The sequence below is a fragment of the Anneissia japonica genome, unplaced genomic scaffold, assembly GCF_011630105.1.
Source record: "Anneissia japonica isolate Jap-2015-1 unplaced genomic scaffold, ASM1163010v1 scaffold287750_len332794_cov232, whole genome shotgun sequence".
Taxonomy (NCBI): Eukaryota; Metazoa; Echinodermata; class Crinoidea; order Comatulida; family Comatulidae; genus Anneissia; species Anneissia japonica.
The window spans coordinates 15230-25197 of record NW_022723669.1 but is presented as its reverse complement, the minus strand read 5'-3'; the positions used below and the strand labels follow the sequence as shown (position 1 = coordinate 25197).

Sequence of the window (9968 nt, the reverse complement as noted above, 5' to 3'; positions counted from 1 at the left end):
ATGATTAATAAATCTGGAATCAAATAGATCATTCGGATTTTGCGAATTGCCGAAAAATATCGCTTCTGATCAGTTTTATTTTACATGTGACGTGCCACGGGAGACGTGATGGTTGAGCAAGTACAGATTATGGCAAGAAAATGATCTTCCGTCACACTGAAGTGCATTGTTACATCTCATAATAAACCATCTTTAACAAATAAAAACGAATCAACACATTTTCGAAAATACAACCTACAAATAAGAAACGTGTTCCTGAGTAGGCAGGCGCTCCCGAAATATTCGTTATTAAATCAATTTTTATATATCCTTGAAAAACGTCAACCGCCTATGTTAATATTTCTTGCATCCATCTACTAGGCCTATGTTCATCAGGATATACGTGCACCCATCACTTCGATGCATCATAACTATATATAGGCCTATACATATAATATATTCATATATATATATATATATATATCAAATAAAGGTGATGCTGTATAGGCAAATATACATACAGTAAATAACGAGTCAGATGGTATCAGATATATGCCACAAAATTTATTTTCAGAGTTAGCGAGTACTTTCGACTATAAGTCTTAGCTTGATAAAGACTTATAGTCGAAAGTACTCTATATATATATATATACATATATACATATACATATATCATATATATACCGAACCTAAAACATCAAAAGTGCAAACAAGTGGGGTCCAAGGGCGAAACCTCGGTGGGGGTCCTGAGGGCGAAGGCCCCGTAAACCCCAGCATTCTAGACATTTACAGGTGTACATTTAATTGATTTGAGAGGCCATACATTTAAAAGAATGTATAGGCCTATATTAAAGAGGTAATTTTTGAGTTATGCAAAGATAAAAAACAAAAAATCTACTACTTTAGCACCGTACTCGCGCGAATAAAATAATATTTTTTGCACTTTCTGAGGGACGCTTATTCAAACGAGGCGCTTATTTAAACAGGGCGCTTATGAAAACAGCGTGGAAATTGAGAGGGCGCTTATGGAAATAGATGAAAATCAGTACGACCGTGTAAATTCAAGAGGCAGTTTGTGAATTAAAAAAGATTATATAAGGACATTACGAATTACTTATTCAAACGGGGTGCTTAAGGAAATTTTCACGTTAGGAGGGGCGCGGTTATTCGAGAGGGGCGCTTATACAAACGGGGCGCTTATTCGCGCGAGTACGGTACTACAATACTGGTAATTTAAAACAAGAGCCTACAGTAGCATGATACAAACTCCAAAGAAACCTGGTTTATTCTTTCTTTTTTATTCTTTTTAAGAAATAAGAAGTAGGCCCTATTGTATGGCTTTGGAAGTTGTATCATCCTGTACTCATTCAAGACAATCAGTAACATAAAAAGAACCGAGACAAATTTGTATGGTTGGTTGATAGCGTATTATTACTGTAATATATACAGTATAGGGCCTATACAGGTGTGAAACTATCCCCCGCCGGACACCATCCCGGTATTTCTTAGTCAAGGTTTTGGGGCCTGAATGGTCATACTGCACAATAAAATATTGCATCCATAGTAATATAATATAGGGCCTAATATTTGTATGAAATACAGAATTCTGTTTACATTACAATATTTTGAAGGTCTCTCTCTAGCTCGCCGGTTGACAACATTGTATCGGGACGTCGGCGATACGCTCTGCTGCTGCCCTGCCCTGTCCCTATTCTGGGCGGGTAGGCCTACACGGTCGTACTGATTAAATAATGTTTTAATAGTTGAAAATGCACAATGTTTATTATTTTATGTTACTATGTAGGCCTACAATCGGGTATTAAAATAAGACTTTTTTAAACGATGATAGGCTCAATGCTATGCCCAAGGTGTAGGCTAACCTTTGTTGAAAGGGCACTTCATGGAAAGGGGGGGGGGGTGTTCGTTCGAACGCCCTCCCCCCGGTTACTTGCTTGAAACAAGCTTTATGTTCGTATCAGTCATTATTTGTCCCACCTTAAATGGACACGTACCTAAACTGTGATTGAAAATTACTTCCTGGTTGTACAAAGCAAGGCAAAGGAATTGGTGAACAGATATACAGTAGGCCTAGGCCTACTATTCGGCTAAGATTGCACCACATACACACACCCACGCACATAATAATAACGCCTATTGGAAACGGACACAGTCCGTGATAACATTCAGTGATGAGTGAGAATGGACTGGCCCCCCACCCTGAGTGCCACTAGAACTGATCACCCTCACCCCTTTTAGTGAATTACTGTGAAGAACAAAATCATCTACAGTATGCTATAACATATATTAACTATCAATGATTTTTTTTAGTTCTAATCTCTTTTTCTATCTCTTTTTTGTGTTATAGGTAATCGGTCTTGAATTCAAAGCGGATTTTGTATTGTTGGATGTTCAACAGAGTAATTCCAAATGAAAAATATGATCAATAAAACTGGAATCAGAAACAAAACATTATTAAATCATTCGGATTTTGCGAATTGCCGAAAAAAATTCTTCTGATCAGTTTTATTTTAACATGTGCCACAGGAGATGTGATGGTTGAGCCAGAACAAATTACGGCAAGAGAAGGATCTTCCGTCACACTGAAGTGCATTGTTATATCTAATGATAAACCATCTTTAAGTTGGTTCTTTAACAACAATAAAATAAATTTCAACAAGTACATACGTTCAAACACAACAGATCTAAACCCAATGCCTACCAGAATATACAACCTACAAATAAGAAATGTGTTGTCAAGGGATGATGGTGTGTACACTTGCCAGGTTATTATAGCCGAAAACAGGATCAAACGTCATATCAAATTGGCCGTAAAGTATTTGAACGAAAATCCTTCTGTCAATTGCCAATTTTCGTCTACATCCAATACCTCAATTCAACATGTAAGCGGTCAACGGACCAGATACCAAACTCAACTTATTAGCTGTATATCTTGCAGAGCTAACATCGGTAAAAACGTTTTCGTCAACATCACAATCATGAAATCTGCTCACCACAATCTAATTCTAAGTCTATTTTGCTACTAAAATGCAGTCTGATGCTGTAAATGGAGTAAGTATCATTTATCAAGTGGACGTCACTGGTTTAGACGGTTGGCAATTCTGGTGCGTGGTACATCAATCGATGATGTTACAACCGCTCAACTCTTCCACACCTCTGTTAATGACACCTCGAGTAAAGATCGCCAAACTAAATACAGACAGCGAGCAGTTTAAATGTGAAGTAGAATCATATCCCGATGCCGCTTTCCGATGGATTATCTGTGAGAAAGAAATAGAAAATATCCAGCTTGAAGAATGTAAGGTATTGAACAGCACAAGTAGTACCGTGACGCTGATGGATATTGGTGCCGTGGATGATGCGTTGATACTGATATGCGAGGCTCAAAATGCAGTTGGAACAGGACACGGCAACCTGACAATCACTAGACATACCGGACCCCCAAATATGCCGATCACTCGACAAACCGAACCTACAGGCACAATGATCACACCTCATGCCCAACCTACAAAAAACAAAACGAGAGGAGGCTTGGTCAAATGGTGCATAGGTGGTACCGTATTGTTAATATTTTGTGTCTTTGTGTTATTATTGTTAATATGTTTCTATAAACGATTCTGTAAAACAGCCCCTGCTGACATCCCTGACGATCAATACACAAGTATTAAGTTTAATACAAACCAGCGCCGACAGCACGACTACCAGGAACTTGGAAAGCTGTTTACAACGCCGCTCACGAATAACTGTGAAGCTCAGTATATTAATATTCCAAATGTGAATTTGAAAGAAGACGACAACGCATACATAAGTCCTGTTTATCAAAACTTCAAAGTTTCTTTCTAGTACATGATGTGATTATATTGGTAAGACAGATAGGTGCTTAATAACTAGACTTAAAGAACATTCTTCACGATCTGATAGTGTTATATTTGATCATGTTAAAAACTGTGAGGCATTTCAATATGTTTTAGGCTTAGAGGGTATACTTGAAAATGATAATGTCGTCTGTAATGTAAGTAATAAATTAGGTTTAATATTTTCTAGTACTAACATTATTGACAGCTCCCGAAACTGGTCTATCCTATTGTTTAAAGAAGCGTTTGCTATATGTAGACTACACCCTTTGCTTAACAAATGGGCTCAGAGCTTCAAAAGAGCTTTCTTTGTTTTTGTAGGTAGCTTTGACTAGTAGAGTAAGAATGCTTTGATCTTTTGTTTAAATCACTGCTATGTCACCTACTAGAGGTAATGTTTTGATTGGTTAAACACTTTTGGTACTAGTGCATATAAGCTTGCTAATATGGATAATTTTTTCATTGCTGATGATGACATAATTAATGTCGAAATATTGAATCCCAACACGATGGCGTGCATTTCAATACTTGGAGTATGTATTATACTTTCTTATCTGAGTTATTAGTCAGTGGATCTTTCGGTAAGTACATACACTGTGCATGAATTTCAGGAAAAAAATTTAAAACAAGCTTGGTTTATACATTAGTTTAGGTGATTTAATGCCAGTTAAATACACCATAATACAGATTGATGTTACATTACCTTATTTATTTTTTAATTGTAGAAATTCACAAAATTTACATCATTCATTTTGAAAAGAAGCTCCCTTCTTTACTTTGCAAAATAGTCTCGAAAAGAAGCCCATCTCGAAATGTAGCCAATTTCAAAAAGAAGCTCATCCAAAGTATGGGTACGGTATGTTTGGAATACCCCCATGTTTGGAGTGTTTTTATACCTCCATGGTTAAAATAACATCGACGAGAATTCATAAACATTTACACAATTAACGCAAGTAACATGACAATGCGACTTTCCAAAATACGTCGTTAATATCAATGAACTTAAACAAGTCAGATGTACTTTATGCATAAAAGTAAATAGCTCATATCCTGGAGCTGGACGAGCAATACAACCTAACGATTGTCAGCAGACTTTAAGATGATATAGCGGTCATGTGATAACTTTCTGGAAATGAAGATTTATTAGTTCTGTATTTTGTATCATGAGACAGCAAAACAATATGATTAAACAATATGAAACAACGCTGTGGTTGAAGATTTTCTATCAATAGTGACAGAGAAGAGAGTCCAGAGATAGGGGCCCATTTAATTGTAAATCTATACATTTGACGTAATTTCTGGTCGTAATATCCTCCCTTAATTACAATTTTGTATGCTATTGCCCTTACGAAAACTGGGCTTAATTAAGGAGACAATTTTATACAAATTACCCCAATAATATAGGCCTGCATTGAGACATGATTGGATAAATGATTGGTATTTTTTATTTACTTGAATACAGTATATTTTAAAATACGCAATGACCTATTTAATAATAATAATAATAATATTATTATTATTATTAATAAGAATTATAAAGCGCACAATTCCACTGCAGTAGTGTTCAAGGCGCTACTAAGGAACAAAAAATTACCATGAACCTAAAGCTACAAGAAAAGAAACACCACACAATCACCGCACCGTTTACAGGCAATTTAAGGCACCTCCTATTCATTACTCGCAGGTGCTCAAGTTATAGAAAAATGCTGAAACGCTATTTAATAAAAATAAATCATTTATGATAAAAAGTAATAAATGAATTCAATGAACATCTTTCGTTAGAACCTCCCTAATCTGAGAAAAAAAACAAGCGTTACCTTAGGTTAAAGCTCGGCAATATTCAAAGGACGGCAATATCATAGAGAAAATAGAATTAAAATATTTCCTCTATGGTAATATTAAATTGTGGACGGTATTCCCTCCAATTCGTTTATACCAGTGACGACTGATAACACTTCTAATATTACATATCGGATATTTCAGATCATTTTCCAATATTCTTCATCCGAGTAACATCATAACAAATTAACAGATATTTTCTTAATTAAATTAAGTGTTTTACAGCAATCTGAACGCTTTAAGCAAGAGGTGAACGCTCAAAAATGGGAAAACGTGTTAAATTCTAATGATGCAAATACAGCATACAAATAGTTCTGATGCAAATAAAGCCTACAACGTAGGGGTGGCGCCGGGATTTGCCTGATGGGGTGGGGGAGGGTGCCGAAGTCCCCCGGCCAGGGGTGGGGGATCTTCTTAACGAAAAAAGGTGGGCGTGGTCGGGTGTCGCTGAAATTCTCTTAAAAGTGTTCGGAAGGGGGTCAAAGCCCCAAATATTATGGCAATTTAGGGGTTTAAGATTTATTAAATCGATTTTTGAGTCTATTAGATACGACACATGTGACATGTGTTTATGTTCACTTTAGTTGGTTCATTTATTAAGGACAATGCGTTTTGCATGATTAGCTTCATATTAATTTTTATAGTGCGTCACAATTTAAATTACTTATTCAATAGCATACTATATATATTTTGTCTATACACTAGCAAAGGTAGTTTAGATTTTTTTTTAAAATAGATTGTAGCATGGTAGAGAAATGGGGAGCAAGGAGAGTGGGTGGAGTAATTTTAGTGGCTGGAATAATGAGTGAGGGAAGAGGGAGGTGTTTTGTGGAGAAGTGGGCGATTGGAAACACATGGAGTACTGAGTGATAGGAGTAATGATATATTGTATGGTAGGAAGAGGGGGAGCAAGGAGAGGGTGGAGTAGGGGGAGTGAGGGGGAATACAATCTTCTGCTAGAGACCCTCCAACTAAAGTTAATTTGTGGTTCCAAATTAACAAATAATGATATTACACACTTAACAATAACCATAATTTGCATTGCTTTCGTGTGCATCTAAAATAGTTAAATGATATTGACTATCAATAACAAATAAATGACTACGATTCTTTTTACATGCAATTACGAAGTTTCAGGATTTTACTAACACTAGCAATTAAATTATCATAGAATTTTTACCATGTCAGAACATTCAATTTGTGACAATAGATTCTGACATTATGCGGTAATATCATGAATAATTATAAAATAAGTTGAAGTCGTGAGGTATATATACTGAGGTTTTGTAAAATGCTTCAGCATATTATAATAAGATTATGAATGAATGAAGAGTAGTAGTAGTAGTAGCAGCAGTGGTGGTAGTAGAAGAGTACTGGTGGTAGCAGATCTGGATGTGGATTAATTATACTCCGAAAAACGGATACCCGCATCACATCAGTTAGTGGTGGATCCAGGAATCCGGAATAGAAGTGGCCCAGGGAGGGACTTTCACATGGACAGTGTAGAGTACCTCAGCCCCTCCATGGTTAAGGTTGTGGTACGAAATTCTACGATTATAGATGGCCGGAAATGGCACTCTAGGAGTGGAATTTTAATATAACCTTTTTTTTTCTCCATTAAAAAAAATAATTTTAAAAAATTGAAGGGGCAGGACTTCCCCCCACCCAAGCCGAATCCGCCCACGGTAGTGGTAGTAGCAGTGTTGGCGGTGGTAATAGTAATAGTAAGTGGTATCAATAATAGTGTAGCATGCAACATGGCGGTGAATTAAATTGAGTAAGGCATTACTCAACAGATTTAATACTAGGTCGACAATTATAATGGAATACTAAATAAACAATATATAATTCAACATAATACGAAAAAAAATAATGACAATGTTATCAATCATAACTCAGTGGAGATACCGATGATGACGCTAGTAGTAGTTGTAATAATAATAACAACAATAATAATAATAATAATTATAATAATATAAATAAATATAAAAACAATACTAAATATTGATAATATTATTACTAAACAACAGTACATGTAGGCTACTATTTTACATTAAAAAATATCGTAAAGCCAGTCACTCACTGCGAGTCAGCTCCATTCACTGTCAATTTTCAGTGGTAGGCTAGACTGCCATTAAACGCGTTGCGTTGCGTTCTTCATAGAACTGCGTCCGCCGACGACCGTCGAGCGCAGTGAATGCCCAGCTTAAAAAATGATGGTCTCAAATGAAAATCATTTTATAATAATAATTATTATTTTATTTTATTTGGGTATGAGGGGAAACAGAAGAGAATCTTTTACACTGGTTCACTTCACAAACTGCGAGGACACTGAAAAATATATTCACAACATGAATTAAATTGAGTAAGGCATTACTCAACAGATTTAATACTAGGTCGACAATTATAATGGAATACTAAATAAACAATATATAATTCAACATAATACGAAAAAAAAATGACAATGTTACCAATCATAACTCATAGTGGAGATAGCGATGATGACGCTAGTAGTAGTGGTAATAATAACAATAATAATAATAATGTAATATATAAATACAAAAACAATACTAAATATTGATAAATATTATTGCTACTAAGAATTATAAACAAAATATATTGTTATAAAATTGTTATATAAATAAATATGCAGTTGACATTATTACTATAGATATTATTTAGTAAGGTTATCCACTTCCACCTCACTTTCATTAGAGTAAAAAAACATACGCGACAGTGGGTCAACAGTGCATGCAGGCTACTATTTTATATTAAAAAATATCGTAAGCCAGGCACTTACTGCGAGTCAGTACCATTCACTGTCAATTTTCAGTGGTAGGCTAGACTGCCATTAAAAACGAGCTGTGGCGCCGCGTTGCGTTCTTCATAGAACTGCGTCCGCCGACGACCGTCGAGCGCAGTGAAGGCCCAGCTTAAAAAATGATGGTCTCAAAATGAAAATTATTTTATAATAATAATTATTATTTTATTTTATTTGGGTAGGAGGGGAAACAGAAGAGAATCTTAAACACTGGTTCACATCACAATCTGTGAGGACACTGAAAAATACATTTACTTCCTCTAATTAGCGATTATTGTTAATGGTTTACAGGATTCCCTCCAATTTTCATGGTCCTTAGTAGTTTTGCATTTTCAGAATATATATCGAGACAGAAAACAGTTACAGCCTCATATTTCAAGTTTCTTGTCTTTTTATGTTATATATGAGTATATTCTTTAGTAGTATTCTGTTTTAATATAGAAAGTATATATATATGTATATATATATAGGCCTATATATATGCATGTATAATATTACACACACACATATATATATATAGGCCTATATATATATATTTATACAAATATAATATATACAGTATCTATATCAGTATATGTATATATATGTAGACATACACACACATATTATATATAATATATATATAATATTTACATTATATATATTTATATGATAGGCCTATATATAATATGAATAACTATATTTATTAATTGCTGCGAAGCAGCCAATTCATATTCTTGACAGCAATTTGACCTCTGAAAGGTCATTGTTTGTCAAAAAACAAGGGCATAAGACGACTGAAAAGCGGAGTTTCCTTCTGAAGGGACGAAGGTTCCAATGAAAAACAACGTCGCTCCTTCATAGCTAACATTGTTTATTTAACATCACAATAATCCATTAAAAAAAATGTACACTTCCTAGACCATGCAATCTTCAAATTAAAAATTCTAACCTTTGGTAATCAACTACATTTTCCACATATATAGAAATTTTTTGAAACTTTATTAAAAAGAAAACTAAACCATAATTCACCACTATAGACACGTTTTGACAAAAATGAAAAATTACGACTTTGTTACCCAATGAGAAGGTGTTCTAATATAGACAATGGGTCGTGTCTCATATTATTTGTTATATTTATATTATTCATTATTTTCACTTGACTCGCATAAATAATTTTGTTCGAAGAACATTTATATGCAGTTGTACTTCGCAGCACTTCACTTGCAATTTGCAATTTCTAGTATTAGGCATATAGGTATGCAGCCCGAGTTATTATATTTTTCGTTTGTAAATAGGGCCTATACTTATTGACGGAAAAAACATCCCGATACAGTAATCAGAATGGAACGTTTCACTGAATGATTGATCGTTGTAGTCCCGACACTTACACCATGAAGGAATTAGTTTAAACCAATTCCTACATGCTTACACAATAGAGTACTGTCTGGATATTTGGTGAGGCGTAACACTAGGCT

General features: G+C 34.9%; 1 protein-coding gene across 1 annotated transcript in view; it reads left to right on the top strand.

Annotated features, from left to right (window-relative positions):
* The first annotated feature begins 4312 nt into the window (after positions 1 to 4312).
* Positions 4313 to 9968, top strand: part of LOC117112317 — a 7982-nt gene continuing 2326 nt past the window's right edge. Inside the window, exon 1 of the mRNA XM_033255383.1 lies at positions 4313 to 4432. The gene's annotated coding sequence lies outside the window, so the exon portion shown is untranslated. The remainder of the gene's footprint in view (positions 4433 to 9968) is intronic.